The sequence below is a fragment of the Colobus angolensis genome, unplaced genomic scaffold (assembly GCF_000951035.1).
Source record: "Colobus angolensis palliatus isolate OR3802 unplaced genomic scaffold, Cang.pa_1.0 Scaffold7, whole genome shotgun sequence".
Classification (NCBI taxonomy): Eukaryota; Metazoa; Chordata; class Mammalia; order Primates; family Cercopithecidae; genus Colobus; species Colobus angolensis.
This window is the reverse complement of record NW_012120709.1, coordinates 13757557-13777236: the sequence shown is the minus strand read 5'-3', so window position 1 is coordinate 13777236 and position 19680 is coordinate 13757557. Positions and strand designations below refer to the sequence as shown.

General features: G+C 36.5%; 1 protein-coding gene across 1 annotated transcript in view; it reads left to right on the top strand.

Moving 5' to 3' along the window:
* CWF19L2 (CWF19-like 2, cell cycle control (S. pombe)) overlaps positions 1–19680 on the top strand; it is a 136663-nt gene that overhangs the window by 76018 nt on the left and 40965 nt on the right. The window lies entirely within an intron of this gene.

The window sequence follows — 19680 nt, the reverse complement described above, 5'->3', positions numbered from 1 at the left end:
TAATTGTGCCATGAAGAGGTAGAAGAAAATATTTGCACTGGGCCAGGCGCAGTGACTCACGCCTGTAATCCCAGCACTTTGGGAGGCCGGGGCGGGCAGATCACGAGGTCAGGAGATTGAGACCATCCTGGCCGACATGGTGAAACCCCATCTCTACTAAAAATACAAAAATTAGCTGGGTGTGGTGGCGGGCGCCTGTAATCTCAGCTACTTGGGAGGCCGAGGCAGGAGGATGGCTTGAACCCAGGAGGTGGAGGTTGCAGTGAGCCAAGATCACGCCACTGCACTCCAGCCTGGTGATGGAGCAAGACTCTGTCTCAAAAAAGAAAAGAAAAAAAAAAGAAATTATTTGCACTAATATATTATGAATTATGGAGAGGCATCTAGGAATAATCTTAAATCTATTTATATGAAAATATATATCATTTTGATACATCATTATGGGTAGGATGAATTTTTGTTTCAAATAACATTCTTTGTTGCAGTCTCTTCCACTGAAGTCTCTTCCAAACACTACCATTAGCATTTTTTATAAAAGAGACATTGGTATTTAAACTGTTCTGTAACAGGTTTTGGCAAACTGTGACCCCCATGGGAAAAATTCAGCCTACTGCCTGTATTTGCAAATTAAGTTTTATTGAAGTACTATCTACACATGTGTTTACATATTATCTAAGGCTGCCTTCACTCTATAATGGCTGAATTGAGTAGTTGTGACAGAGAGTGGTAGTCCATAAAGCTGCAGATATTTCCTGTGTGACTTTTTAAACAAAAAAATGGCCAGTTTCCACCCTATAATAGCAATGGTTACTTTTTGGTAGTGGGAGTTTGAACTGACTCACTGAGATATAGCCATGGGATGGGGAGACTTTTCACTGTTTCTTTTCAGACTTACAATCTTTTATTTTTTTAACCTTTAAGATTCACACAATTATGTAAGTATGTTACCTGGTAAAAAATTAAACTTAATGAAAACTAAAATAAAGTAACCAAGATATCTGTATGTGTATGTATGTGTTGGGGAAGAGGGCAGTAAAGTAAAATTGAGTTTAAATGGAAATGGCTTTTGTACCTATCACCAAGAGTTACATGAGATCTTACATTTGGCCCATTAAGATAATTTTACTTCTGTTTATTTTGGAAAAAATGCCAGAAATTTCCTAGGGTCTGGAATTTTAATGCAGAAAAAAGGAAGACATATTTTTGTTAGAGTTTCCTTTTCAAAAGTGGTACCTCTGTGTATGAAATCTGAATTAAATAGTTTTAGTAATCTTATAAACCATTCAAGTTTATGAATCATAAACCAAGTTAAAGAAAAATCCTTCTTAAAAATTGTAATAGCACTGGGTGCAGTGGCTCAACCCTGTAATCCCAGCAATTTGGGAGGCCTAGGTGGGTGGATCATGAGGTCAGGAGTTCAAGACCAGCCTGGCCAACGTAGTGAAAGCCTGTCTCTACTAAAAATACAAAATTATTTACAAGAAAAAAACAAACAACCCCATCAAAAAGTGGGCAAAGGATATGAACAGACATTTCTCAAAAGAAGACATTCATACAGACAACAGACACATGAGAAAATGCTCATCATCACTGGCCATCAGAGAAATGCAAATCAAAACCACAATGAGATACCATCTCACACCAGTTAGAATGGCAATCATTAAAAAGTCAGGAAACAACAGGTACTGGAGAGGGTGTGGAGAAATAGGAACACTTTTACACTGTTGGTGGGATTGTAAACTAGTTCAACCATTATGGAAAACAGTATGGCGATTCCTCAAGGATCTAGATCTAGATGTACCATATGACCCAGCCATCCCACTACTGGGTATATACCCAAAGGATTATAAATCATGCTGCTATAAAGACACATGCACACGTATGTTTATTGCGGCACTATTCACAATAGCAAAGTCTTGGAATCAACCCAAATGTCCATCTGTGACAGACTGGATTAAGAAAATGTGGCACATATACACCATGGAATATTATGCAGCCATAAAAAAGGATGAGTTTGCATCCTTTGTAGGGACATGGATGCAGCTGGAAACCATCATTCTTAGCAAACTATCACAAGAACAGAAAACCAAACACCACATGTGCTCACTCATAGGTGGGAACTGAACAATGACATCACTTGGACTCGGGAAGGGGAACATCACACATCGGGGCCTATCATGGCGGGGGATGGGGGAGGGATTGCATTGGGAGTTATACCTGATGTAAATGATGAATTGATGGGTGCTGATGAGTTGATGGGTGCAGCACACCAACATGGCACAAGTATACATATGTAACAAACCTGCACGTTATGCACATGTACCCTAGAACTTAAAGTATTATAATAATAATAAAAAATAAAAAGAAATAAAAAAAATACAAAATTAGCTGGGCATAGTGGCACGCATCTGTAGTCCCAGCTATTCGGGAGGCTGAGGCAGGAGAATCGCTTGAACTTAGGAGGTGGAGCTTGTGTTTACCTGAGATCACACTACTGCACTTCAGCCTGGACGACAGAGCAAGAGTCCGTCTCAAAAAAAAAAAAAATTGTATAGCCATTTATCAATTCAGCAGTTATTATTGAACACTTAATTAGTCTGAGATGCCATTTTAGTTGAGGGATACATAGAAGCAATTAAGTCAATATTTGTGCCCTCAGGTGCTTATATTTCTAGTGGATGAGAAAGTGAACAAATATATAAACTATATAACAATATATTGTAAAATTGAAAATAGTTTTGTAGAAAATGAAGCAAAATAGAAGGAACTGGGATGATATTTCAACAGAGTGTTGAGGGAAAGTCTGTCTGTATAGGTGATGTTTCATCAGACTGAAAAAAGTGAGCGAGAGGTCCTTGTGAATATCTGAGGGAAGATTATTTCAAGTAGAAGAAACAGCAAAGGATCCGAAGCAAAGACAAGCTTGAAGAACATCAAGAAACTGCAAAAAGACAAGTGTGACTGGTAGTAGAGGGAGGAAGAGAAAGAGAAGTAGAGATGAGATAAGAGACAGAAGTCAGATTACGTAAGGCCGGGGGTCCATATCCCTGGACCACGGATGGGTACTGGTCTGTGGCCTGTTAGGAACTGGGCTGCACAGCAAGAGGTGTGCACAGCAGGCCAACCAGCATTATTGTCTAATTTCCACCTCCTGTCAGATCAGTGGCAAGATTCTCATAGGAGCATGAACCCTATTGTGAATTACACATATGAGGGATCTAGGTTACACACCCGCTTATGAGAATCTAATGCCTCTTGATCTGAGGTGTAACAGTTTCATCCTGAAAGCAGCCCCACCCCGACCACCACCCCTGCTGCCCTGTCTGGGGAAAAATTGTCTTCCACGAAACTGGTCCTTCGTGCCAAAAAGGTTGGGGACTGCTGAGGTAGGGTCTTACAGGCCGTGGATAACTTTCACATTTGTTTTAATGATGGGGAGCCATTTGAAGGTTTTTTGTTTGTTTTGTTGTTTTTTTTGTTTTTTTGCAAGGCTGTGTCATGATTTGGTTTATATTTTTGACAGAATTTTTCTGGCTGCTCATTTGAGAAGGCAATGTAGAGAGGCATTAGTGGAAGCAAGAGATCACTTAGGAGGAGAGTGTTATGTTAGTTCAGATAGAGCCATGGATGGATTACAGTGGTAAAACTGGTGAAAAGTGTCAGGATTTGGGGCATTCCTGGTGCCATATATTGAAATGGGAAAAATTGCAGGAGGGACAAATTTTGAGGGGGTGGGAAATCAAGAATACTGTTATGGATGTGTGAAGTATGAAATGCCCGGTCACATGGTAGTGTGAGGTGACTGCCCCTGGAGTTCTGGGTAGATGCTGGCTCTCCCATATAGATTTGGATGTGTTAGCTTTTTTTATTTTTATTTTTTTTGAGACAGAGTCTCCTTCTGTCACCAGGCTGGAGTGCAGTGGCTCAATCCCGGCTCAATGCAACCTCCACCTTCTGGGTTCAAGCGATTCTCCTGCCTCAGCCTCCCAAGTAGCTGGGACTACAGGCACGCATTACGATGCCCAGCTAATTTTTGTATTTTTAGTAGAGACGGGGTTTCACCACTTTGGACAGGCTGGTCTCTATCTCTTGACCTCGTGATCCGCCAGCCTCAGCCTCCCAAAGTGCTGGGATTACAGGCGTGAGCCACTGCGCCTGGCCCTATGTTAGCATTTAAATAGTATTTAAAGCAGTGGGATTGAAGAAATTATTAAGGAGGAGAGTCTGAAGACTGTGTCCTGGAGAGGACAGAAAGGATTCAGCAAATAAAACTGAGAAGTGCATCCAGTGAGGCAGAAGGAAAACCAAGGGTGTGGTATTTCAGAAGACAGAGAGGAGGTTGTGAATGACTATGTTGGCTGCTTCTAAGAGGTGAGGAAAATCTTTGAAGATGGGAAATGGCCACTGGATTTGGCAGTGTAGAGGTTTCTGGTGACTTTAATTAAAGTATGGGTTTTTTCTTCACCAATAAGGAAAAAAGCCTGATTATGTTGGGTTCAAGAGTGAATTTGAGAAGAATTGACCTTAGAAGGGAGCTGATTACCATCCATCAATTATATAAGGAGGAAAGGCAGAGTATTAGTATATAGATGTAGGTAGATTCTTAAACTTGGTAGTAGAAAAATGAACAAGGGCCAGGTGTGGTGGCTCACACCTGTAATCCCAGCACTTTGGGAGGCCAAGGTGGGAGGATCACTTGAGGCCAGGAGTTCAAGACCTGTCTGGGCAACAAAGTGAGATCCCCCCCATCTCTACAAAAAATAAAAAATCAGCTGGGTGTGGTGGTACGTATCTGTAGTTTCAGCTACGTAGGAAGCTGAGGTGGGACGATCACTTGAGTTTAGGTGGATGTCTGAAACTGTGGATGGTACCAAACTGTATGTATGCTATGTTTTTTTCCTATTCATACATACCTATGATAAATTTTAACTTATAAAGTATAATTGATAGACATAGTAAGAGATTAACCACAATAATCATAAAATACAGGTATAACAATATGCCAGCATCGCTACTCTTGGAATTTAAGGCTGTTATTAAGTAAAATAAGGGTTACTTGAACACAAACTCTTTTATGCTGCAACAGTCAGTCATAACTGAGATGGCTACTGAATAACTAAATGGACAGACAGCATACACAGTGTGGGTGTGCAGGACAAAGGGCTGACTCATGTCCTCTGGGGGGATGGAGTAGAACAGCATATTTCATCGCACTACTCAGAATGCCACATAATCTAAAACTTATGGATTGTTTATTTTTGAAATTTTCTTTTTGATATTTTTGAACCACAGTTGACCGCAGGTAACTGCAGCCACAGGAAGTGAAACCACAGATAAAGGGGGGTTACTGTATTGTATAGGATTGCTTATTTAATATTAGCTGATTTGGCAATAATTGCATCTTCATTACTTTCCCTAAACATTTTACATTTTTGATTTTTTTTTGATTGAAGTTTACTAAGCCAGAACATTATAGAAGCTAGAATATAAAAATTTACCAGTGACATCTGGCCCTTAAATTTCTATTTCTGGTCTGTATTAGCTGAAAAGAAGGTTCTGACTTACAAAATAATGTCCCAATTTTATAAGATGACTTGTTTTGGATTAAATAGTTATATGAAACCATTCCTATTAAAATCTGTTTATGAGAAGTCTTCCTAGGATAGACAGTAGGCACTCAAATGTTTCTTCCTCACCTTTCGTTCATTTTTTATATTATTTATAAATATATGCTTGTTTTGTTTTTTATATGATTTAGGTATTACCCGGTAATTTCAGCAGGAATCAACCAGAACTGGTAGCATTAGTAAACCTACAAATTAGATAAACTATTGAATGCGCAGCTAATAATACACATTCAATCCACACTTTAAAAAAAATTTTTGATTCACCAATTTATATATTATCAAATTTGTAGCAGTGTTGTGTTAATATGTTGACAAATGTGTTATTTTTGTCCAAGCAATTTTTTTGTATTATTTAATGGAGGTGTTTTTTCTAAATATACAAAACAATGCCAATTCCTACCTATGTGCAGTGGGGCCAATGGAAGTACAGGTTGCTATGGAAATGCTGATTTTGCATCGGGATTTTTACTTCATCCTGCCTAATAATTACAGCAGAGTAGCAATTTGTTTTGTATGTTTAATGATTAAAATCAGCTCTGCTAAAAATTTGAAATGTTTCTAAAAGCCTATAAAAAAAGAAAGTATTTAAAGTGTTGGCCATTTCTAAGAATACTGTGCTTAATCCTTTCACTCTTATAAGTTTATGAACTAAAGTAGCTAAGTTATTGAATTTTTGATAGTAATATTGCTGATATATAGTTTAGTTATGTCAAATGTTTTCGTGAATGACCACAGAAGCTCATTATCCTTTGTTTTTTTTTATTATTAAAGTCATTTGTCTAGTTTAAAGTCATTAGACAGAGGTTGGCACACTTTTTACATTTCTTTTTGTTATTAGTTTAAAGTTATTAGTCTATTTTAAGGTCATTAAACAGGTTGGCAAACGTTTCTTGCAAAGGGCCAGATAGTAAATATTTTTAGCTTTCTGTTGGAATTACCGGCACTGCTGTTGTAGCACAAAAGTAGCCATACACAGTATGTAAATGAATGTGTTTGACTATATTCCAACAAAACTTTATTTACTAAAACACGTGGATGGGCCGGGTGTGGTGGTAATCCCAGCACTTTGGGAGGCCAAGGTGGGCGGATCACGAGGTCAGGAGATCAAGACCATCCTTGCTCACATGGTGAAACCCCGTCTCTACTAAAAATACAAAATAATTAGCTGGGTGTGGTGGCAGGCACCTGTAGTCCTAGCTGCTTGGGAGGCTGAGGCAGGAGAGTGGTGTGAACCCGGGAGGCGGAGCTTGCAATGAGCTGAGATTGTGCCACTGCACTTCAGCCTGGGCAACAGAGCGAGACTCCGTCTCAAAAAAAAAAACAAAGAAACAAAAAACATGTGGATGGCCTGATGTGGACTGGAAGTTGTAGTTTTTCAGTCCCTGGATTAGGATATAAAACCTTCAATGCAAATGTATTTTAATTTGGGTACAGGTTGAACATACCTCATCCAAAAATTAGAAATCTGAAATGCATTAAAATTCAAAATTTTGGGGGCACCAAAATAGTGACCCATTTGCTTTTTGATGGTTCAGAATATACAAACTTGATTGCATGTACTATTTAAAACATTGTATAAAATTACCTTTAGGCTATATGTATTAGGTATATATGAATCATAAATGAATTTCAAATTTAGACTTAGGTCCCATCCCCAAGATGGAACGTATATGTAAACATTTTAAAATCCAAAACAGTTCAACATCTGAAACACTTCTGGTTCCAAGCATTTTGGATAAGTGATATTCAACCTGTATTTCTCTTACTTAGTAGTTCCCCTGAAAATGGATCTTAGGCCTTGGGAAAAATAGCTAGTCAGGAATAGTTGATATAAATTTATAAAACAAGACTCCGCTTATTTATTTAGTCAGCAAATGTTAATTGAACTCATTCAGTGTTTGAGGTGTTTGTTCTACTGGGGACATACTGGCGCATGAAGAAGAAATGATCCTTGACTTTATGGAGCTTATTAGGCTAGTGGGGAAAAGGAAGCACTAAATAAATAGCTATGAAAAATAGTTCAGTAATTTTGGACGTACAAAGAACTATGACAGACAAGTGAAAGTCTTTTGGAAGTAACACCTGGGTGACCTGATTTAAACTAGGGGCACAGGAAAGGTTTCATGTTGAACAGAAGTCTGAAACTACCTGTGCTCAGTATTCAGATCTGCCTTACTGCTTTTTGCTGTTGATGTGTATTTTACTTTTTTTTTTTTTTTTGAGACAGAGTTTTGCTCTGTCACCCAGGCTGGAGTGCAGTGGCGTGATCTCGGCTCACTGCAAGCTCCACCTTCTGGGTTTATGCCATTCTCCTGCCTCAGCCTCCCGAGTAGCTGGGACTACAGGCGCCCGCCACCACACCCAGCTACTTTTTTTGTATTTTTAGTAGAGACGGATTTCACCGTCTTAGCCAGGATGGTCTCGATCTCCTGACCTTGTGATCTGCCCGCCTCGGCCTCCCAAAGTACTGGGATTACAGGCATGAGCCACCGTGCCTGGCCCTTATTTTTGATTAGTACCTTATATTTGTTTATTTAATTTTTACTGTCCATTCTTTTCTTGCAGTTCCAAAATTCAGGTTATGTTTATGTTCTTTCCAGGTGTGTTTTACCATTAAAACTTTAATAGCATATCTTTCTTATAACAAAACCAAGAAAGGTATCTCATGACAAATATGAACTTAATTGTGTTTTTTTATAGGGGAATTAAGATTCATGGTTTTTTATCCTTTCTATATTTTCCAGATTTTTTGAATATGTACTACATAATTAATGAAAAGAGGGGAATAAAAAATATCCTGAAAAAGATGTGTGAGAAAAACTCTCTTTTAAACTGTTTTTCCTTTATTCTTACATCACAATCAGCACAAAAGACTTCTGTGACCAAATGTGTGGGATTTTTTTCTCCACAGACCGAGCATTGAACACCAGCAAGATGTCCTCTCATTCAATTCCAACACTGTCTACCTGGAGATAGTGTCTGATTCCACAGGTTGGGGGCTCAGTCCCCAAATCTGTTCCCCAGATGCCCAGACTGGTACCAGTCACAAGTCTGGGCTTCCAGAACTTCTGACCACCCAGCTTCAAGTTGGGGTTCGTGTGACACCCCCACCCTTCGGGTTCGATTAATTTGCTGGAGCAGCTCACAGAATTCAGGGAAACACTTAAATTACATTTACTGGTTTATTATAAAGGTTATCACAAAGGATATAGGTGAAGAGACGTGCAGGGCAAGGTATGAGGGTGCAGAGCTTCCTTGTCATCCCTGGGAGTGCCACCCTCCAGGAACCTCCACGTGTTCAGGTATCCAGAAACTCTCTAAACCCAGTCCTCTTGGGTTTTTGTGAAGGCTTCATGGCTTCAGTATTCCTTCCCCCATTGCGTAGGGTGTGACCCTCTCTGGGGATGGTCTTAAGACCCACAGTAAAAAAGGTAGGAGAAGGTTAGAGTCCTGCCTTGGGGCAGGTGAAAGGAGGGCAGGAGAGAGACTGTTTCCTGAGGCCTGCCTCTGAGGCTTGAGATACCCAACATTATAATACAAGACTGTAACAATAGCTATGGGAGTTATGAATCAGGAACTGTGAATGAAAACCAACGCATTTCATGACACCACAGAAATGTATGTTGGTCTAATTTTCTTACCATAGATACGCTAGTATGTTTACTATGTTATGTTACTTTATTATGTTCTAGAACTTAATAGGTATATAGTAACTTATTTTTGACAAAGAAATTTCTTCCTTTGAAATCATAGAACCAAAGAATTTTAGATTTGGACAGGGAGCTTACTAATCTTGTTTCACCTTTCACTTTCACAACTGAGGGAACTGAGACTTTGAGAGAATGAAATGACTTATGCAAGGCTGAGTAACTTTCCTAGTCCCTACAGCTAATGAGTTGCAAAAGCCAGCACCAGAAGCTTCAGCTTTACTTTTCAGTCCACATTAAACAATACTGTCATTCAAATGACTCATGTTAATGGATAGTTGTTGACTGTTACCTACATTTAATTGTCTTTGTCCAATTTCCATGTATCATTTATTGGTATTTGGGAATGATGAGCTGTGTATGCTTTGCTCTTTCTTAAAATACATTCTATTGACTCCAACATTCTTTAAATATAAACTCTTCCATTTAAAATTTAAGACGTCAGTGTTACCTTGGCAACGTAAACTCAGGCACATCTTCAAGAGATCTATATACATCTTTCCTCATTAATTTTGTTAGCACTGTGGGCAGTAATTTTATCCTTTTTGTACTAATAGAGCATTAATCATGGGCTGGAGGGGATGAAAAATGAAAGGTACAAGAGAGGAATGATAAGAGAGAGAAAAAAAGACTCTAATAATTAGGATTTTACCTTAAATTATAAAAAAAGATGATTTTATTGTCTAATAAAGTGTTTGTATTTTTACTGATTTATTTTCTCTGTGTTTGTAACACTTAAGGCTTAATATATTTTCCCCTGGAAGTAATCTTTAAGATACATATTACATGTTTCTCTAATAATATACAGTTGAAATCCCCTACTTTTTTATTCCCAGTAAACTGTAATAATATCAAATTTTGAGAGATTAAGTGATATACCATTCTTAAATGTATAATTAGAATAAGGTAAGGAATATTGAAATTGCCATCTTACTGCAGCAACCCCTTGGTCGTTTTAATTCTCGTAGTAGTCATTTTTATTGTCACAGACTTTAATAGATACACAGTGAAATTATCTTTGGAGGAGACCAATCCAAGCGTGTGAAATCATGTATATGTTCCTGTGATATCCCCTAAAGGAAATTTGAAATTTGGATGTCGTAAAATAATAAATGTGATATTTTGCCTTTTTATAGAACTGAATAAGATAAATATTGACTTAGTTGATTCATTTTCCAAAAGATGTAAGCTTGAATCCAGTTCAAGCTGCTGAACAAAATAATTTTTGTTTTTCTGAACCTCACCTGTGGGTGAGGGGAGTGGGAAGAAGGAGGGATCACGAGAAGAATTTATTTAATGTTTTTTAGTTCAGGTCCTAGTTGCGTTTTTTAATGATAAAATACACGTAACATAAAATTTACCATTTTAACCATTTATAATATACAATTCAGTGGCATTAAGTATTAATAAATTGACAATATTTTGCAACCATCACCACTATCCATTTCCAGAACATTTTTTCATTATCTCAAACAGAAGCTCTATACCCATTGAACAGTAGTTCTCCTTCCCACTGTCCTGCTCACTTCCATCTACCCCAACCTCCTGGTCACCTCTTTCTGTCTCTGTGAATTTGCCTGTTCTAGGTAATTAATGATAAGTAGAATCATATAATACGTGTCCTTTTGTATCTGATTTATTTCACTTAACATAATGTTTTCAAGTTTTCCAAGTATTTAGCATGTTTCAGAATTTCGTTGCTTTTTAAGGCTGAATAACTCTATTATATGTATATAACACATTTAAAGACTCCATTCATGGACATTTGGGTTGCTTCCATCTTTTGGCTATGTGAATAATGCTCTTATGAACATTGGTGTATAAGTGTCTGCTTTCAATTTGTTTGGGTATATATTAATATCTAGACATGGAATTGCTAGACCATATGGTAACCGTATGTTTAACTTTTTGAGGAACCACCAAGCTATTTCCCACAGTTTGAACAATTTTACACTCCCACTAGCAATGCACGTAGGTTCCAACAGTGTCTCCACATTTTTGCCCACACTTATTTTTATTTTGTTTTATTTTTTGTAAAGGCTATCCTTGGTGAGAAGTGGTATCAGTTGTGATCAGGTCCCAGTTCTTGACCCTGGTGAGATTTTATGAGTTCTGTTGGACAATTCTCACAGATTTTAATTAAAGTTTAAATTGTTGATAGTTGAGCATACTGGTTTAATAGCTTCACTGTCCATAGACTCCAAAATGATATGAAGTTTATATTTAATCAACGAATTCATCTATTTCCGTTGGATTTAAGGGCTTGGAGCTTGAAGGATAGTTTCACAGTTTTGATTAAAATTTTGACTTAATAAGCATTGTCATAAAATTTGAAATGGTTTTGTAAGAATTAGACTGCAGTCTGTTTTTCATTGTTGGTAATCGTTGTGTAATAATGCAGCACTAATTAAATAGATTTATTGCAAACCATTTTTTTCCTACAGAATGACACTAAAAAAGCCTCTAGTTTTCATAGAGTTTTTTTCAAGGATCTGAGTATCTGGTTCTTAATAAAATGACAATTTGTAGTATTTCAGTTTTTCTTTATGCAGACATCAAAATGGGAAAACAAATTAGCTTTCATGGTTAGAAGACATTAATATTTTTGTATGTTTAGAATTTAGGTTATGAATTCACTTCTGGTAACTTCTTCTATAACCAGGCTTGAATTTGGAAACTGAACAGACTATCAGTAATAAATCAGTTTAACTCCCTAACTCATGTGGATGGTTGTTATCATTAGTGGATACAAAATAACTTTTCGTGTGCAATTATCAGAATCAGAATCCCTCTGGAACATGGCTTCACAGCCTTAGCACTATTGATATTTTGGGCTGGCTAAGTCTTTGTTGTGGAATGACTGTCTGTGAACCATAGAAGATTCAGTAGCATCCCTAGCCTCTGGCCAGTAAATACCAGTAGCAACCCCTCTCACCCTAAGTTGTGACAGCCAAAAATGTCTCCAGATATTGCCAGATGTCCCAAATAAGGGCCAGGAAGCAAAATTGCCTCATTTGAAAACACAATCTTGGGAGAATCTGGAGAAAATAGTAATAACTACAAATTTTTGAGGACTTGCTAGGTGCCAGACCCTTTACATACCATAATACTTATAATTGTCTCTCAGCAGTGGTATAATTAACCACACTGAATAAAAACTGATGCTCAGAGATATACAGTAACTTGCCCATGATCACGTATCTCTTTAACGAATCTGGCTTATTTTCAGTATTTCCTATATCATTGTGTAGTACTACTATCTAACCTAGATTAGAAAGCTAGTAGTTATCAGATGAGGGAGAAAGATCTCTCCTTTATTCTCCACATCCAATCTCACCATTCTTGTCTTCCTACACCCAATCTACTTCTCTTTGTATCCATGCTATCTTTGTTTCTTATCTGGTCTATGAAATAGCCTTCTAACTAGTTTCCTAGCATTCCTTCTTATCCTCTTCCACTTCTTTCTTAACTCTTATCTCCCTGAAACCAGAATAATTTTTTGTTCAAAATGTACATCTCATCCTTTAGTCCCTAGGTTAAAACAGTTTGAACGGTATTTTGTTGCTGTTACGCTGAAGACCACATTTAAAAATGTGGCCTAACAAGACCTCGAATGGCCTGGTCGTTATCTCTGTAGCCTCATCTTGAATCACACCCTTTTGTTTTGCTTCTGCTGGTCCATCCATGTTGACTTTCATTCAGTTTCTCAAATTAATGTGCTTTCTCCTGCCACAAACTGCGTATGCTGTTTCCACTATTTTTTTTTTTGCCACCTTTTATCTCCTTTTATCTAGTTGATTAAACAATATTCATACAAATCTCATCTTCATCCTAACTTTTTCTGGGAAGGCTTTACCTCTGACTCGTTTACTTCCTCTGTTAGCATCTCAAATTGCCATCACAGCTATAACTTGACAGTTCTTTGAGTAATGCTTTAGTTAGTGTCTTTCCCACTATTCTGTAAGTTTCATATGATTGGCTCACCAATATATCCTATCTAGTGTAGTCATTAACACATAATAGCATTCAATAAATATATGTTTTCTGGAATCTCATATTTGAGACATGAAGTCAAGTGCATGGAATTCCAGAAACCGCCCTTTCACTATTACACAAAATTGCTTAGAAAGTTTAGATATATTCTGTTGTTCCCATTGATGTCCGTGGTTTTGATTTTGCAACAATAATATTTACAAAACAAGCACAAAGAAAGGATGATGAATAAAATGATGTCTTGGACATGGAGGTGGGGGGACTGTCTTTCATCTCTTATTTTTGTTGTCCTTTTTTGTTGACTTTCTCCACTTCTTTCGGGTAGAGATCACTTTTTAAGAATTTCAAAATGATGGCAACAGTGAGCTGTGAAGAAATTGTCATCTTCAGGTTTTATCATCTAGAACTGCGGTCACAGGGACAGTCAGATCCTGGGGCAGGTTTCCTGGAACATGTGATTAATTTGTAGTGCACAGAATCAAGAATTGAATATAAACGTTTTTAAATTTCAAAAATAATGATATTCTTTCAGTATATTTTAGTGTATAACTAGAACCTCAGATGCTTAACAAATGGCATGAGCATCAGTATATTTTAGTGTATAACTAGAACCTCAGATGCTTAACAAATGGCATGAGCATATTATTAGCTTGCCTGAATAAAATTAGCAATGTTTTAATAGCACCTTTTAAAAAAAATCAGTGTGTAATTCATGCCTTACTTTAAATATTGAATACATAAAATTAAACATAAGTCAATGTCATATGGGAGAATAGTCTTGAGTCCTGCTTCTAATTCCTATCTTTGTCTCTTTTCTATCAAGGAATTCAGGTAGGAATTAGGATTTTTATACATCTTGGCATAATATACATGACCCATTAACACTGAAGATAGAAACTAGAGGCCCGGCGTGGTGGCTCACGCCTGTAATCCCAGCACTTTGGGAGGCCAAAGTGGGTGGATCATGAGCTGAGGAGATCAAGACCATCCTGGCTAACTTGATGAAACCCTGTCTGTACTAAAAATACAAAAACTTAACTGGGCATGGTGGCGGGCGCCTGTAGTCCCAGCTACTCGGGAGGCTGAGGCAGAAGAATGGTGTGAACCTGGGAGGCGGAGCTTGCAGTGAGCCAGGATCGTGACACTGCACCCCAGCCTAGGCAACAGAGCCAGACTCCCATCTCAAAAAAAAAAAAAAAAAAAAAAAAAAAACTAGAAATCTTAAAATCGTGAAATAGCAGTTTTCTCAGAAAAGAATAATTTTTGTTAAATAGTTTTATTAAAGGTATTGTACAGACTAAAATGAAAAAAATAAGTACTTGTGTCTCGCAGTAGTTTGATGTTAAATTATCTATATTACAAAACAAAGATGATGGGATTTACTTATAATGCTCCCGATTCTTTTGGACATACATATATTCTATTGCTACCTGTTCGTCAAAGCCAACATTAAAGTTTATTTTTATTTACTTAGATGGTAAGAGAGTGTAGAATTAAAAACTGTCCTAGATTTTGGTTGCTAACAGGTCAGATCTCATGCTATTTATGGCATCTGAAACATCCACTTCCATTTTCAGTGTTTAAGATCAGGTTTTCTCAATTCCGTGACTCAACCTCAGTGATTTCTTCTCTTTTCCCAGGCATGCTGATGGCTTGTTTTTTTTTTCCCCTTGAAGAAACAATCACTTACGAAAGAATGACTCATTCTTGTGCCATAAACTTCTCTCTCTAATATGTTGGTTTTAATTCTCAAATGTTTTGTGAGGAACAAGGAAGACAAGAAGCCAACTTAAGGGACTCAGATAATCTGGAAGTGAAAGAATTTGGTTCTGATGTCATGATAACTCACAAGATTTTAATACTATTTAATGGAATTCCATTGGTGTATCTTGTCTTACTCCCCTTCACTCTTTTTTAAGCAGGCTTGGTTAGTTAGCATGATTTATTAAGCATATCTGTTTAGCTGCTGACTTTTTAGCATTGCAGTGGTACATGATTTAATAGAAGAACAACTTTTAGAAATACAGTCACCTGAGAGTTTAGAAATACAGTCACCTGAGAGTTCCTGTAGTAGGATGTATTTTACTTGCGATTTTTCCCAGAATTTAAACTTAATGGTTATTTAATTATTAGTAGGCTGAGTATCAAAGGACTGTTGACTTTGTTGGCTGCTTATTTGGTAGTTACGTCAATAATTGAAACATGTGGATGTATTTCTAACCATATCAAAAAGCTAATATTACAGTTGCATCACTGCACTCCAGCCTGGGCTACAGAGTGAGATCCTGTCTCTAAAAAAAAAAGCTAACACTTGAAAGTTAGTTTTAATTATTTGTAAAAGAGCTAGGTGATATTATATTTCATGTAGTGTAAATACATAAGGTGAAGACTAACACCACAGTTTTAATTATGCTGTCTTAATACATCATTATTTGCTCTTCTGTGTCTTTATCAAGTCAGCAGTTGGCTCTAGTTCCACTTTGAAAAATAATTTCTTGTTGGAATCATTTTCTTTGGTTGGGTTTTGAATGTTAATTTTGAAAATGTATGTAATCAGTGTTCTTTCTTCTAGTAATAAGTTATTGTGAATATTTTGACATCATAATAGTGCAATATGCAAATGAGAATTAGTAGTAAAAGGGACAGTATTCAAAAAGTTACCTCTAGCTAGGATGTCACTGTGGGCCAGAGAATAAGACAAGCATATGTGTCTGTTTTTTTGTGGTTTGTCATTATAGGTTTACAAGTGTGGCATTTTGTGTTTCTTCTCTTGATACTAGTCAAATGTTTATGGATTGTAGACTAGCTTTTCTATTTTTGTTCCAAATGTAACAATTATTTATTGATTACCTTGAGAGGGTGCCTCTGAAGCTCTACTTTTATATTATACATAATTCTAATGTACTTGGTTATCCAGTTTTAGAAAAGAAATATGATAAAAGCATCAAATTATAAGTGAAGAAACAGACTACCACAAGGAGCTTATGGCAGTAAGAACTGACAACAGACTTTATAGAGAGCACAGATAATGAAGAAAAAAAATGGGTAACTAAAAAACCATGTAACTCTTGCTGATATAGTTAGCATAGAAGCAACTGGCGTTACATTCTGGCCAAGCTAAATTCTGATTTGGAGGAGTTGCTGGAAAGGGAAGAAAGACCAATGGTTCAATCTCGGGAGGTTGTGTTTCCAGGAATGTATCCGTTTTCCCTAGGTTTTCCATTTTGTGAGCATATAGTTCATCATCATAGTCACTGATGCTCTTTTGTATTTCTGTGATATCAGTTGTAATGTCTCCTTTTATATTTCTGATTTTGAATGCACCTGACATTCTGAAGCACCATTCCTGAATTAAAACACATTATTATCACAGTAATTATTGTGTATTAATTAAAGTTTCATTAATTGTATTTTAAAAGGCAGGAAAGCTTATAGCACTGTTTGGGAATATTTCTTTTCAAAATGACTACAAAAGAAATGTTTTTATACTTAAATGGTAAACCTCTAGCTATTTGGAAAATTTTGTTCATTAGAAAAACACATTCTGCCAGTTTACATTAACCAAGGTTGTATCCTGAATATCAGTCATAATTTGACACCTCACACATTATCAGTTGTCAGTTACTGTATATCTTTATTCTCTTCTGTATGTGATTTATTCATGAAGTTTAGTAGTTACTGTGATGGCAAGTGGATGTGTATGCCAGACAAATTTTCAAAATAGAAGAATCTTTAGCATGCTTAAATACTTAAATTCTGATTTAGAAGAGTTAAAAAGGGAAGAAGTGTCAGTGGTTCAATCTTGGAAGGATTTGTGTTTCTAGGAATTTATCCATTTCCTCTAGGTTTTCTAGTTTGTGAGCATATAGTTGATCATCATAGTCTCTGATGCTCTTTTGTATTTCTGTGATATCAGTTGTAATGTCTGTTTTTACATTTCTGATTTTGTTTGTTTGGATCTTATCTCTTGGGTAATTTAGCTAGCAGTTTATCAATCTTGTTTATCTTTTCAGAGTCAACTTTTTATTTTATTGATCTTTAGTATATTTTGGGGAGGTGTCTCAATTTATTCTGCCCTGATCTCTCTTTTCTTCTGCTAATTTCAGGTTGGTTTCTTCTTGCTTTTCTAGTTTCTTGAGGTACAGATTATTATTCATTTGTTATTTTTCTGCTTTGTTGACGTAGGCATTTAATGCTATCAAATTCTCTCAGCATTGCTTTTGCTGTATCTCACAGGTTTGGGTATGCTGTATTTGCATTTTAATTTGTTTAAAAAAATTCACTAAATTTTCAGAATACAAAATCAATGTACAAAAATCAGTAGTATTTCTATACATTGATAACAATGTAGCTGAGAATGAAGTCAAGAAAGCAATCCCATTTACAATAGCTCTAAAAAATAATACCTAGGAATATATTTAACCAAGGAGGTGAAAGATCTCTACAAGGAAAACTATAAAGCACCTGTGAAAGAAATTGTTGATGACACAAATAAATGGAAAAACATCCCATGCTCATGGATCAGAAGACTTAATATCACTAAAATTACCATACTGGCCAGAGTAATCTATAGGTTGATTGTAATCTCTATCAACATACCAACAGCGTTTTTCACAGAATTAGAACAGTCTTAAAATTCATATGGAACCAAAAAGGAGCCTTAATAGCTAAAGAAATCCTAAGCAAAAACAAACAAAAAAACCCAAAGCTGCGAAGCTGCAGGCATCTGATTATGTGACTTCAAATTATAGTAAAAAGGCTATGGTAATCAAAACAACGTGGTACTGACATAAAAAAATAGACATACAGATCAATGGAACAGAACAGGAAATACAGAAATAAAGCCACATATTTACAATCAACTGATCTTTGACAAAGTTGACAAGAACATACACTGGGGAAAGGGTACCCTTTTCAGTAAATGGTGCTGGGAAAATTGGTTTACCCTATGCAGAATAAGTATGAAACTAGACCCATATCTCTCAACATACACAAAAATCAACTTAAGACGGATTAAAGACTTAAATGTAAGACTTGAAACTATAAAATCCCTAGAAGAAAACCTAGGGAAAACTCTTCTGGACATTGATCTAGACAAAGAGTTCATTACTAAGACCTCAAAAGCCTGAGCAATAAAAACAAAAACAAATGACAGTAAATTAAACTAAAAAGCTTCTGTGCAGCAAAAGATATAATAAACAGTAAACAGACAACTTGTACAGTTTGAGAAAATATTTGCAAAATATGCATTTGTCAGGGGTCTAATATCCAAGAGTATACAAAGAACTCAATTCAGCAACAGCAACAAATAATCCCACTAAAAAGTGGGCAAAGGATGTGAATAGATATCTTTCAAAAGAGGATGTGCAAATGGTCAACAGGTAAATAAAAAAATGTTAAACATCACTAATCATCTGAAAAATGGACATTAAAACCACAATGATATATTTTCTTACCCCAGCCAGAATGGCTACTATTAAAAATAAAATAAAAAAAATAACAGATGCTTCTGAGGATGTGGAGATAAGGGAACTCTTCTGCCCTGTTGAGGGGAATGTAAATTGGTACAACCTCTATGGAAGATGTTTATTATATCTTTTGCTGCACAGAAGCTTTTTAGTTTAATTTAGTGTCTTGGGGAGTCCTCAAGACCACCTTTACTCCTGACACCAACTGCAAGTTCAGAGGCCCCTAAGGCCACTCTTGGGTTCAATATTTTACTGGAAGGACTCACAGAATTGACTAAAAGCTGTTACTCTCATGGTTAAAGTTGATTGCAGTGAAAGAATGCGGATTAAAGTTAGCGAATCCTCTCAACTCTTCCTCCTTAAGCCCTAAGCAGCCACTAATCTATTTTGTCTATAGATTTCCCTGTTCTTGACATTTCATATGAATGGAATCATAGAATAGTGTTTTTTTAAATGACTGACTTTTTTCACTTAGCATAATGTTTTTATAGATCATCCGTGTTGTAACAAGTATCAGAGCTTCATTCTTTTTATGGCCAAATAATACTGCATTGTGTGTACCACATTTTGTTTATCCATTTGTCACTTGATGGACATTTAGGGTGTTTCCACCTTTTGGGTATTATGAATAATGCTGCTGTGAAGATTCATGTACAGCTTTTTGTGTGGGCATGTATTTTCGTTTTCCTTGGGTGTATATATCTAGCAGTGGAGTTTCTTTGTCGTGTGGTAACTCAACCTTGTCCAATCCGTGGCTTGTGGGCCACATGTGTCCCAGGACAGCTTTGAATGCAGCCCAACATAAATTTGTAAACTTTCTTAAAATATTATGAGCTTTTTGCGATTTTTTTTTTTAATATTTATTTATTTATTTATTTATTTATT